This window comes from Lygodium microphyllum, chromosome 16 (assembly GCF_053477565.2).
Source record: "Lygodium microphyllum isolate KBCC chromosome 16, Lygodium_microphyllum_v1.1.10, whole genome shotgun sequence".
Classification (NCBI taxonomy): Eukaryota; Viridiplantae; Streptophyta; class Polypodiopsida; order Schizaeales; family Lygodiaceae; genus Lygodium; species Lygodium microphyllum.
The window spans coordinates 146,782,636-146,792,635 of NC_141150.1; the positions used below are offsets into that span (position 1 = coordinate 146,782,636).

A 10,000-nucleotide genomic window follows, 5' to 3' on the forward strand; every position below is an offset into this window, starting at 1 on the left:
CTGCACCCTTTTGCATGCTTGTTTCGAGACCGTGGCATGGAAATCCCCTCGGATCACGTCTCGACTCTCCAACGCTGACATCGTGGTAGGAAACCCCCTCGCCTTGCCATGACGCGGCGCCTCCTCTCCTCGTCGCGATTGTCTTTGCGTACGTCGTGCCTGGCCCCTCCCTCTGCCTCGCTCTCACGTGATACCCCCTCCTCAAGATGCGAGGTATTTTGGGAGCGGAGGGTGTGCCATGTTGTGGGGGGGTTCGGTGGAGCGGGGTTTTTCCGAGGAGGGAGGGCGTGCCATGTTGCGCGGGCGGGTTGTTGGAGCGGGGATTTCTGAGGAGGGAGGGTGTGCCATGTCGCGGGGGGGTGCCATGTCGTGGGGGGGTTTCTTGAGGAGGTCCGTCGGGGGGTGGAAGGTTCCGTGTCGCGGGAGGGGGTCGTGTGCAGTGGGGTGTGTGTGCCGTGTCATTGCGGAGCGCGATTTCTAAAGAGGGAGGGTGTGCCATGTCGTGGGGGGGTGAGGTGACGTGCCGTGGGTCGAGCGGGGTTTTTGGAGGTGGGGTGCGCGGGGGATACGCCGCGTCGTCGGGGGGTGCGGTGGGGTGGAGGGTGCGCCGTGTCGTGGGGGGGTGACGCGGGGTGGGCTGGGTCGAGCGGGGTTTTTGGAGGCGTGGCGGGGTCGTGTCGATGGAGCGGGGTTTTTCGAGGTGGGGTGCGGGGGGGATGCGCCGCGTCGAGGGGGGGTGCGGTGGGGTGTGCCGTGACGCGGGGTGGGGTGGTGTGGATGCAGCGGGTTTTCCGAGGTGGGGTGCGCGGGGGCGTCGTGGGGGGGTGACGCGGGGTGGGGTGGGTCGAGCGGGGTTTTCGGAGGCGTGGAGGGAGCGGGGTTTTTCGAGGTGGGGTGCGGGGGGGGCGTCGTGGGGGGGTGCGGTGGGGTGGGGGGGTGCGCCGTGTCGTGGGGGGTGACGCGGGGTGGGGTGGGTCGAGCGGGGTTTTCGGAGGCGTGGCGGGGTGCTGTGGAGGGAGCGGGGTTTTTCGAGGTGGGGTGCGGGGGTGCGCCGTGTCGTGGGGGGGGTGACGCGGGGTGGGGTGGGTCGAGCGGGGTTTTCGGAGGCGTGGAGGGAGCGGGGTTTTTCGAGGTGGGTGCGGGGGGGGCGTTGTGGGGGGGTGCGCCGTGTCGTGGCGGGTGACGCGGGGTGGGGTGGGTCGAGCGGGGTTTTCGGAGGCGTGGCGGGGTGCTGTGGAGGGAGCGGGGTTTTTCGAGGTGGGGTGCGGGGGGGCGTCGTGGGGGGGTGCGCCGTGTGGTGGGGGGGTGACGCGGGGTGGGGTGGGTCGAGCGGGGTTTTTGGAGGAGAGGTGGGGTGCTGTGGATGGAGCGCGGTCTTTCGAGGTGGGGTGGGGGGGGGGGGCGTCGTGGGGGGGTGCGGTGGGGTGGGGGGTGCGCCGTGACGCGGGGTGGGGTGGGTCGAGCGCGGTTTTTTGGAGGCGTGGCGGGGTGGTGTGGAGGGAGCGGGGTTTTTCGAGGTGGGGTGCGGGGGGGGCGTCGTGGGGGGGTGCGCCGTGTCATGGGGGAGTGACGCGGGGTTGGGGTGGTCAAGCGGGGTTTTTGGAGGAGAGGTGGGGTTTTTGGAGGAGAGGTGGGGTGCTGTGGAGGGAGCGGGGTTTTTCGAGGTGGAGTGCGGGGGGGCGTCGTGGGGGGGTGACGCGGGGTGGGGGTGGTCGAGCGGGGTTTTTGGAGGAGAGGTGGGGTGCTGTGGAGGGAGCGCGGTTTTTCGAGCTGGGGTGCGGGGGGGCGTCGTGGGGGGGTGCGGTGGGGTGGGGGGGTGCGCCGTGTCGTGGGGGAGTGACGCGGGGTTGGGGTGGTCAAGCGGGGTTTTTGGAGGAGAGGTGGGGTGCTGTGGAGGGAGCGGGGTTTTTCGAGGTGGGGTGCGGGGGGGCGTCCTGGGGGGTGACGCGGGGTGGGGGTGGTCGAGCGGGGTTTTTGGAGGAGAGGTGGGGTGCTGTGGAGGGAGCGCGGTTTTTCGAGGTGGGGTGCGGGGGGGCGTCGTGGGGGGGTGCGGTGGGGTGGGGGGGTGCGCCGTGTCGTGGGGGGTGACGCGGGGTGGGGTGGGTCGAGCGGGGTTTTCGGAGGCGTGGCGGGGTGCTGTGGAGGGAGCGGGGTTTTTCGAGGTGGGGTGCGGGGGTGCGCCGTGTCGTGGGGGGGGTGACGCGGGGTGGGGTGGGTCGAGCGGGGTGGGGTGGGTCGAGCGGGGTTTTTGGAGGAGAGGTGGGGTGCTGTGGAGGGAGCGGGGTTTTTCGAGGTGGGGTGCGGGGGGGCGTCCTGGGGGGTGACGCGGGGTGGGGGTGGTCGAGCGGGGTTTTTGGAGGAGAGGTGGGGTGCTGTGGAGGGAGCGCGGTTTTCCGAGGTGGGGTGCGGGGGGGCGTCGTGGGGGGGTGCGCCGTGTCGTGGGGGGGTGCGCCGTGTCGTGGGGGAGTGACGCGGGGTTGGGGTGGTCAAGCGGGGTTTTTGGAGGAGAGGTGGGGTGCTGTGGAGGGAGCGGGGTTTTTCGAGGTGGGGTGCGGGGGGGCGTCCTGGGGGGTGACGCGGGGTGGGGGTGGTCGAGCGGGGTTTTTGGAGGAGAGGTGGGGTGCTGTGGAGGGAGCGCGGTTTTCCGAGGTGGGGTGCGGGGGGGCGTCGTGGGGGGGTGCGCCGTGTCGTGGGGGGGAGACGCGGGGTGGGGTGGGTCGAGCGGGGTTTTCGGAGGCGTGGTGGTGTGGCGTGGAGGGAGCGGGGTTTTTCGAGGTGGGGTGCGGGGGGGGGCGTCGTGGGGGGGTGCGGTGGGGTGGGGGGGTGCGCCGTGTCGTGGGGGGGTGACGCGGGGTGGGGTGGGTCGAGCGGGGTTTTTTGAGGTGGGGTGCGGGGGGGGGGGGGGGGATATGCGCCGCGTCGTGGGGGGGTGCGCCGTGTCCTGGGGGAGTGACGCGGGGTTGGGTGGGTCGAGTGGGGTTTTTCGAGGTGGGGTGCGGGGGGGGGGGATATGCGCCGCGTCGTGGGGGGGTGCGGTGGGGTGTGGGGGGTGTGCCGTGTCGTGGGGGGCTGACGCGAGGTGGGGTGGGTCGAGCGGGGTTTTCGGAGGAGTGGTGGGGTGGTATGGAGGGAGCGGGGTTTTTCGAGGTGGGGTGCGGGGCGTCGTCGTTGGGGGGTGCGGTGGGGTGGGGGGTGCGCCGTGTCGTGGGGGGGAGACGCGGGGTGGGGTGGGTCGAGCGGGGTTTTCGGAGGCGTGGTGGTGTGGCGTGGATGGAGCGGGGTTTTTCGAGGTGGGGTGCGGGGGGGGGCGTCGTGGGGGGGTGCGGTGGGGTGGGGGGGTGCGCCGTGTCGTGGGGGGGTGACGCGGGGTTGGGTGGGTCGAGCGGGGTTTTTCGAGGTGGGGTGCGGGGGGGCGTCGTGGGGGGGTGCGGTGGGGTGGGGGGGTGCGCCGTGTCCTGAGGGAGTGACGCGGGGTTGGGTGGGTCGAGCGGGGTTTTTCGAGGTGGGGTGCGGGGGGGGGGGGGGGGGATATGCGCCGCGTCGTGGGGGGGTGCGGTGGGGTGTGGGGGGTGTGCCGTGTCGTGGGGGGCTGACGCGAGGTGGGGTGGGTCGAGCGGGGTTTTCGGAGGAGTGGTGGGGTGGTATGGAGGGAGCGGGGTTTTTCGAGGTGGGGTGCGGGGCGTCGTCGTTGGGGGGTGCGGTGGGGTGGGGGGTGCGCCGTGTCGTGGGGGGGAGACGCGGGGTGGGGTGGGTCGAGCGGGGTTTTCGGAGGCGTGGTGGTGTGGCGTGGATGGAGCGGGGTTTTTCGAGGTGGGGTGCGGGGGGGGGCGTCGTGGGGGGGTGCGGTGGGGTGGGGGGGTGCGCCGTGTCGTGGGGGGGTGACGCGGGGTTGGGTGGGTCGAGCGGGGTTTTTCGAGGTGGGGTGCGGGGGGGCGTCGTGGGGGGGTGCGGTGGGGTGGGGGGGTGCGCCGTGTCCTGAGGGAGTGACGCGGGGTTGGGTGGGTCGAGCGGGGTTTTTCGAGGTGGGGTGCGGGGGGGGGGGGGGGGATATGCGCCGCGTCGTGGGGGGGTGCGGTGGGGTGTGGGGGGTGTGCCGTGTCGTGGGGGGCTGACGCGAGGTGGGGTGGGTCGAGCGGGGTTTTCGGAGGCGTGGTGGGGTGGTATGGAGGGAGCGGGGTTTTTCGAGGTGGGGTGCGGGGCGGCGTCGTTGGGGGGTGCGGTGGGGTGGGGGGTGCGCCATGTCGTGGGGGGGTGACGCGGGGTGGGGTGGGTCGAGCAGGGTTTTCGGAGGCATTTGTGGTGTGGCGTGGAGGGAGCGGGGTTTTTCGAGGTGGGGTGCGGGGGGGGGGGGGCGTCGTGGGGGGGTGCGGTGGGGTGGGGGGGTGTGCCGTGTCATGGGGGTGGCGCGGGGTTGGGTTGGGTGGGGGAGTGACGAGGGGGGAAGGGGCGAAATTTGGAGGGGGGGGCGAATTTTTGGGGCGGGGGGGGGGAGGGGTGGGGTGGTGTGTGTTGAGGGGGGGGCGAAATTTCGAGGGGGGGAAGGGGAGGGGTGGTGTGGTGTGGTGTGGTGTGGTGTGTGTTGAGGGGGGGGGGGGATTTTTGAGGGGGGGGGGGGGAGGGGTGGTGTGGTGTGGTGTGTGTTGAGGGGGGGGGGGTGGTGTGTGTTGAGGGCGGGGGGGGGGGGGATTTTTTTGGGGGGGGGGAGGGGTGGTGTGGTGTGGGGTGGTGTGTGTTGAGGGGGGGGGGGCGAATTTTTGGGGGGGGGGGGGAGGGGTGGGGTAATGTGTGTTGAGGGGTGGGCGAAATTTGGAGGGGGGGAAGGGGAGGGGTGGTGTGGTGTGTGTTGAGGGGGGGGGGGGGGGATTTTTGAGAGGGGGGGGAGGGGTGGTGTGGTGTGTGTTGAGGGGGGGGGGGGAAAGGGTGGGGAGGTGTGTATTGAGGGGGGGGGCGAATTTTTGGGGGGGGGGGGAGGGGTGGTGTGTGTTGGGGCCGGGGGGTGGGGGGCAAATTTTGGAGGGGGGGGGAGGGGTGGTGTGGTGTGGTGTGTGTTGAGGGGGGGGGGGAGAATTTTGGAGGAGAGGTGGGGTGGTGTGGGTGTGTTGAGGGGGGGGGGAGGGGTGGTGTGGTGTGTGTTGAGGGGGGGGCGGGGTGGTGTGGTGTGTGTTGAGGGGGGGGCGGGGAATTTTTGAGGGGGGGGAGCGGTTGTGTGGTGTGTGTTGGGGGGGGGGGTGGGGTGGTGTGTGTTGGGGGGGGGGGGGATTTTTGGGGGGGGGGGGGGGAGGGGTGGTGTGGTGTGTGTTGAGGGGGGGGGGGGAAAGGGTGGGGAGGTGTGTATTGAGGGGGGGGGCGAATTTTTGGGAGGGGGGGGGAGGGGTGGTGTGTGTTGGGGCCGGGGGGTGGGGGGGCAAATTTTGGAGGGGGGGGGAGGGGTGGTGTGGTGTGGTGTGTGTTGAGGGGGGGGGGGGAGAATTTTGGAGGAGAGGTGGGGTGGTGTGGGTGTGTTGAGGGGGGGGGGAGGGGTGGTGTGGTGTGTGTTGAGGGGGGGGCGGGGTGGTGTGGTGTGTGTTGAGGGGGGGGCGGGGAATTTTTGAGGGGGGGGGAGCGGTTGTGTGGTGTGTGTTGGGGGGGGGGTTGGGGTGGTGTGTGTTGGGGGGGGGGGGGGGGGGGGATTTTTGGGGGGGGGGGGGAGGGGTGGTGTGGTGTGTGTTGAGGGGGGGGGGGAGGGGATTTTTGAGGGGGCGGGGAGGGGTGGTGTGGTGTTTGTTGAGGGGGGGGGGGGTGGGGAGGTGTGTATTGAGGGGGGGGGGGGGCGCGAATTTTTGGGGGGGGGGTGGGAGGGGTGGTTTGTGTTGGGGGCGGGGGGGGGGGGGGGGGGGAAATTTTGGAGGGGGGGAGGGGGTGTGTGGTGTGGTGTGTGTTGAGGGGGGTGGCCGAATTTTGGGGGGGGGGGGGGGGGTGGGGTGGTGTGTGTTGGGGGGGGGGGGCGAATTTTTTGGGGGCGGGGGGGGGGGAGGGGTGGGGTGGAGTGTGTTGAGGGGGGGGCGAAATTCGGAGGGGGGGAAGGGGACGGGTGGTGTGGTGTGTGTTGAGGGGGGGGGATTTTTGAGGGAGGGGGAGGGGTGGTGTGGTGTGGTGTGTGTTGAGGGGGGGGGGGGGAATTTTTGAGGGGGGGGAGGCGTGGTGTGGGGTGGTGTGTGTTGAGGGGGGGGGCGAATTTTTGGGGGGGGAAGGGGCGAAATTTGGACGGGGGGGGGGGGGGGGGAGGGGTGGGGTGGTGTGTGTTGAGGGGAAGGCGAAATTTGGAGGGGGGAAGGGGAGGGTTGGTGTGGTGTGTGTTGAGGGGGGGGGGGGGGATTTTTGAGGGGTGGGGGGGGCGAATTTTGGAGGGGGGGGGAGGGGTGGTGTGTGTTGAGGGGGGGGCCAATTTTTTGGGGGGGGGGGCAAAATTTGGAGGGGGGGGGGAGGGGTGGTGTGGTGTGGTGTGTGTTGGGGGGGGGGATTTTTGAGGGGGGGGGGGGGGAGGGGTGGTGTTTTGTGTGTTGAGGGGGGGGGGGGGGGGATTTTTGAGGGGGGGGGAGGGGTGGTGTGGTGTGTTTTGAGGGGGGGGGGGGGATGTGGTGGTGTGTGTTGGGGGGGGGGGGAAATTTTTGGGGGGGGGGAGGGGAGGTGTGGGGTGGTGTGTGTTGAGGGGGGTGGGGGGCGAATTTTGGAGGGGGGGGGAGGGGTGGTGTGGTGTGGTGTGTGTTGAGGGGGGGGCCAATTTTTTTGGGGGGGGGGGGGGGGCAAAATTTGGAGGGGGGGGGGGAGGGGTGGTGTGGTGTGGTGTGTTTTGAGGGGGGGGGGGAGGGGTGGTGTTTTGTGTGTTGAGGGGGGGGGGGGGGGGGAATTTTTGAGGGGGGGGGAGGGGTGGTGAGGTGTGTGTTGGGGGGGGGGATTTTTGGGGGGGGGAGGGGTGGTGTGGGGTGGTGTGTGTTGAGGGGGGTGGGGGGGGAGGGGTGGTGTGGTGTGGTGTGTGTTGAGGGAGGGGGGGGGGGGGAATTTTTGGGGGGGAGAAGGGGCGAAATTTGGAGGGGGGGGGGGAGGGGTGGGGTGGTGTGTGTTGAGGGGGGGGCGAAATTTGGAGGGGGGGAAGGGGAGGGGTGGTGTGGTGTGGTGTGGTGTGTGTTGAGGGGGGGGGGGAAGGGTGGGGAGGTGTGTATTGAGGGGGGGGGGGGGGCGAATTTTTGGGGGGGGGGGAGGGGTGGTGTGTGTTGGGGGCGGGGGGGGGGGGGAAGGGTGGGGAGGTGTGTATTGAGGGGGGGGGGGCGAATTTTGGGGGGGGGGGGGGGGAGGGGTGGTGTGGTGTGGTGTGGTATGTGTTGAGGGGGGTGGCCAAATTTTTTGGGGGGGAGGGGTGGTGTGGTGTGTGTTGAGGGGGGGGGTGGGGTGGTGTGTGTTGAGGGGGGGGGGGGGGGGGCGAATTTTGGAGGGGGGGGGAGGGGTGGTGTGGTGTGGTGTGTGTTGAGGGGGGGGGGGAGGGGTGGTGTGGTGTGTGTTGGGGGGGGGGGGTGGGGTGGTGTGTGTTGAGGGGGGAGGGGTGGGAAATTTTTGGGGGGGGGGCGAATTTTGGAGGGGGGGGGGGGGAGCGGTGGTGTGGTGTGGTGTGTGTTGAGGGGGGGGCGAATTTTTGGGGCGGGGGGGGAGGGGTGTTGTGGTGTGTGTTGAGGGGGGGGGGGATTTTTGAGGGGGGGGGGAGGGGTGGTGTGGTGTGTGTTGAGGGGGGGGGTGGGGTGGTGTGTGTTGAGGGGGGGGGGGGGGGGGGGGGCGAATTTTGGAGGGGGGGGGGAGGGGTGGTGTGGTGTGGTGTGTGTTGAGGGGGGGGGCCAATTTTTTGGGGGGGGGGGCAAAATTTGGAGGGGGGGGGGGGGGATTTTTGAGGGGGGGGGGAGGGGTGGTGTGGTGTGTGTTGAGGGGGGGGCGGGGAATTTTTGAGGGGGGGGGAGGGGTTGTGTGGTGTGTGTTGTGGGGGGGGGGGTGGGGTGGTGTGTGTTGAGGGGGGCGGGGGGGGGATTTTTTTGGGGGGGGGGGGGGAGGGGTGGTGTGGTGTGGTGTGTGTTGAGGGGGGGGGGGATTTTTGAGGGGGGGGGAGGGGTGGTGTGGTGTGTGTTGAGGGGGGGGCGGGGAATTTTTGAGGGGGGGGGAGGGGTTGTGTGGTGTGTGTTGTGGGGGGGGAGGGGGTGGGGTGGTGTGTGTTGAGGGGGGCGGGGGGGGATTTTTTGGGGGGGGGGGGGGGAGGGGTGGTGTGGTGTGGTGTGTGTTGAGGGGGGGGGGGGATTTTTGAGGGGGGGGAGGGGTGGTGTGGTGTGTGTTGAGGGGGGGGCGGGGAATTTTTGAGGGGGGGGGAGGGGTTGTGTGGTGTGTGTTGTGGGGGGGGGGGGGTGGGGTGGTGTGTGTTGAGGGGGGCGGGGGGGTGATTTTTTGGGGGGGGGGGGGGGGGGGGGAGGGGTGGTGTGGTGTGGTGTGTGTTGAGGGGGGGGGGGGATTTTTGAGGGGGGGGGAGGGGTGGTGTGGTGTTTGTTGAGGGGGGGGGGGGGGTGGGGAGGTGTGTATTGAGGGGGGGGGGGGCGCGAATTTTTGGGGGGGGGGGGGGGGGGGCAAATTTTGGAGGGGGGGAGGGGGTGTGTGGTGTGGTGTGTGTTGAGGGGGGTGGCCGAATTTTTGGGGGGGGGGGGGGTGGGGTGGTGTGTGTTGGGGGGGGGGCGAATTTTTTGGGGGCGGGGGGGGGGGGGAGGGGTGGGGTGGTGTGTGTTGAGGGGCGGGCGAAATTCGGAGGGGGGGAAGGGGAGGGGTGGTGTGGTGTGTGTTGAGGGGGGGGATTTTTGAGGGGGGGGGAGGGGTGGTGTGGTGTGGTGTGTGTTGAGGGGGGGGGGGGATTTTTGAGGGGGGGGGAGGCGTCGTGTGGGGTGGTGTGGTGTGGTGTGTGTTGAGGGGGGGGGGGGAATTTTTGGGGGGGGAAGGGGCGAAATTTGGACGGGGGGGGCGAATTTTTGGGGGGGGGGGAGGGGTGGGGTGGTGTGTGTTGAGGGGAAGGCGAAATTTGGAGGGGGGAAGGGGAGGGTTGGTGTGGTGTGGTGTGGTGTGTGTTGAGGTGGGGGGGGATTTTTGAGGGGGGGGGGGGGCGAATTTTGGAGGGGGGGGAGGGGTGGTGTGTGTTGAGGGGGGGGGCCAATTTTTTGGGGGGGGGGGGGGCAAAATTTGGAGGGGGGGGGGAGGTGTGGTGTGGTGTGGTGTGGTGTGTGTTGGGGGGGGGGGGGGATTTTTGAGGGGGGGGGGGAGGGGTGGTGTTTTGTGTGTTGAGGGGGGGGGGGATTTTTGAGGGGGGGGGGATGTGGTGGTGTGTGTTGAGGGGGGGGGGGAATTTTTGGGGGGGGGGGAGGGGAGGTGTGGGGTGGTGTGTGTTGAGGGGGGTGGGGGGTGAATTTTGGAGGGGGGGGAGGGGTGGTGTGGTGTGGTGTGTGTTGAGGGGGGGGGGCAAAATTTGGAGGGGGGGGGGGAGGGGTGGTGTTTTGTGTGTTGAGGGGGGGGGGGGAATTTTTGAGGGGGGGGGAGGGGTGGTGTGGTGTGTGTTGGGGGGGGGGGGGTGGGGTGGTGTGTGTTGAGGGGGGGGGGGGGATTTTTGGGGGGGGGAGGGGTGGTGTGGGTTGGTGTGTGTTGAGGGGGGTGGGGGGGGGGGAGGGGTGGTGTGGTGTGGTGTGTGTTGAGGGGGGGGGGGGGGGGGGGGCGAATTTTTGGGGGGGAGAAGGGGCGAAATTTGGAGGGGGGGGGAGGGGTGGGGTGGTGTGTGTTGAGGGGGGGGCGAAATTTGGAGGGGGGGAAGGGGAGGGGTGGTGTGGTGTGGTGTGGTGTGTGTTGAGGGGGGGGGGGAAGGGTGGGGAGGTGTGTATTGAGGGGGGGGGGCGAATTTTTGGGGGGGGGGGGAGGGGTGGTGTGTGTTGGGGGCGGGGGGGGGGGGGAAGGGTGG

The 10,000-nt window shown here is 70.0% G+C and overlaps 1 non-coding gene across 1 annotated transcript in view; it reads left to right on the forward strand.

Annotated features, from left to right (window-relative positions):
- Nucleotides 1–9, forward strand: part of LOC148023797 (5S ribosomal RNA) — a 119-nt gene extending 110 nt beyond the window's left edge. The window contains exon 1 of the ribosomal RNA XR_015694019.1: nt 1–9. This exon is cut by the window's left edge and continues 110 nt beyond it. This is a non-coding gene — a ribosomal RNA (5S ribosomal RNA).
- Nucleotides 10–10,000: the final 9,991 nt, after the last annotated feature.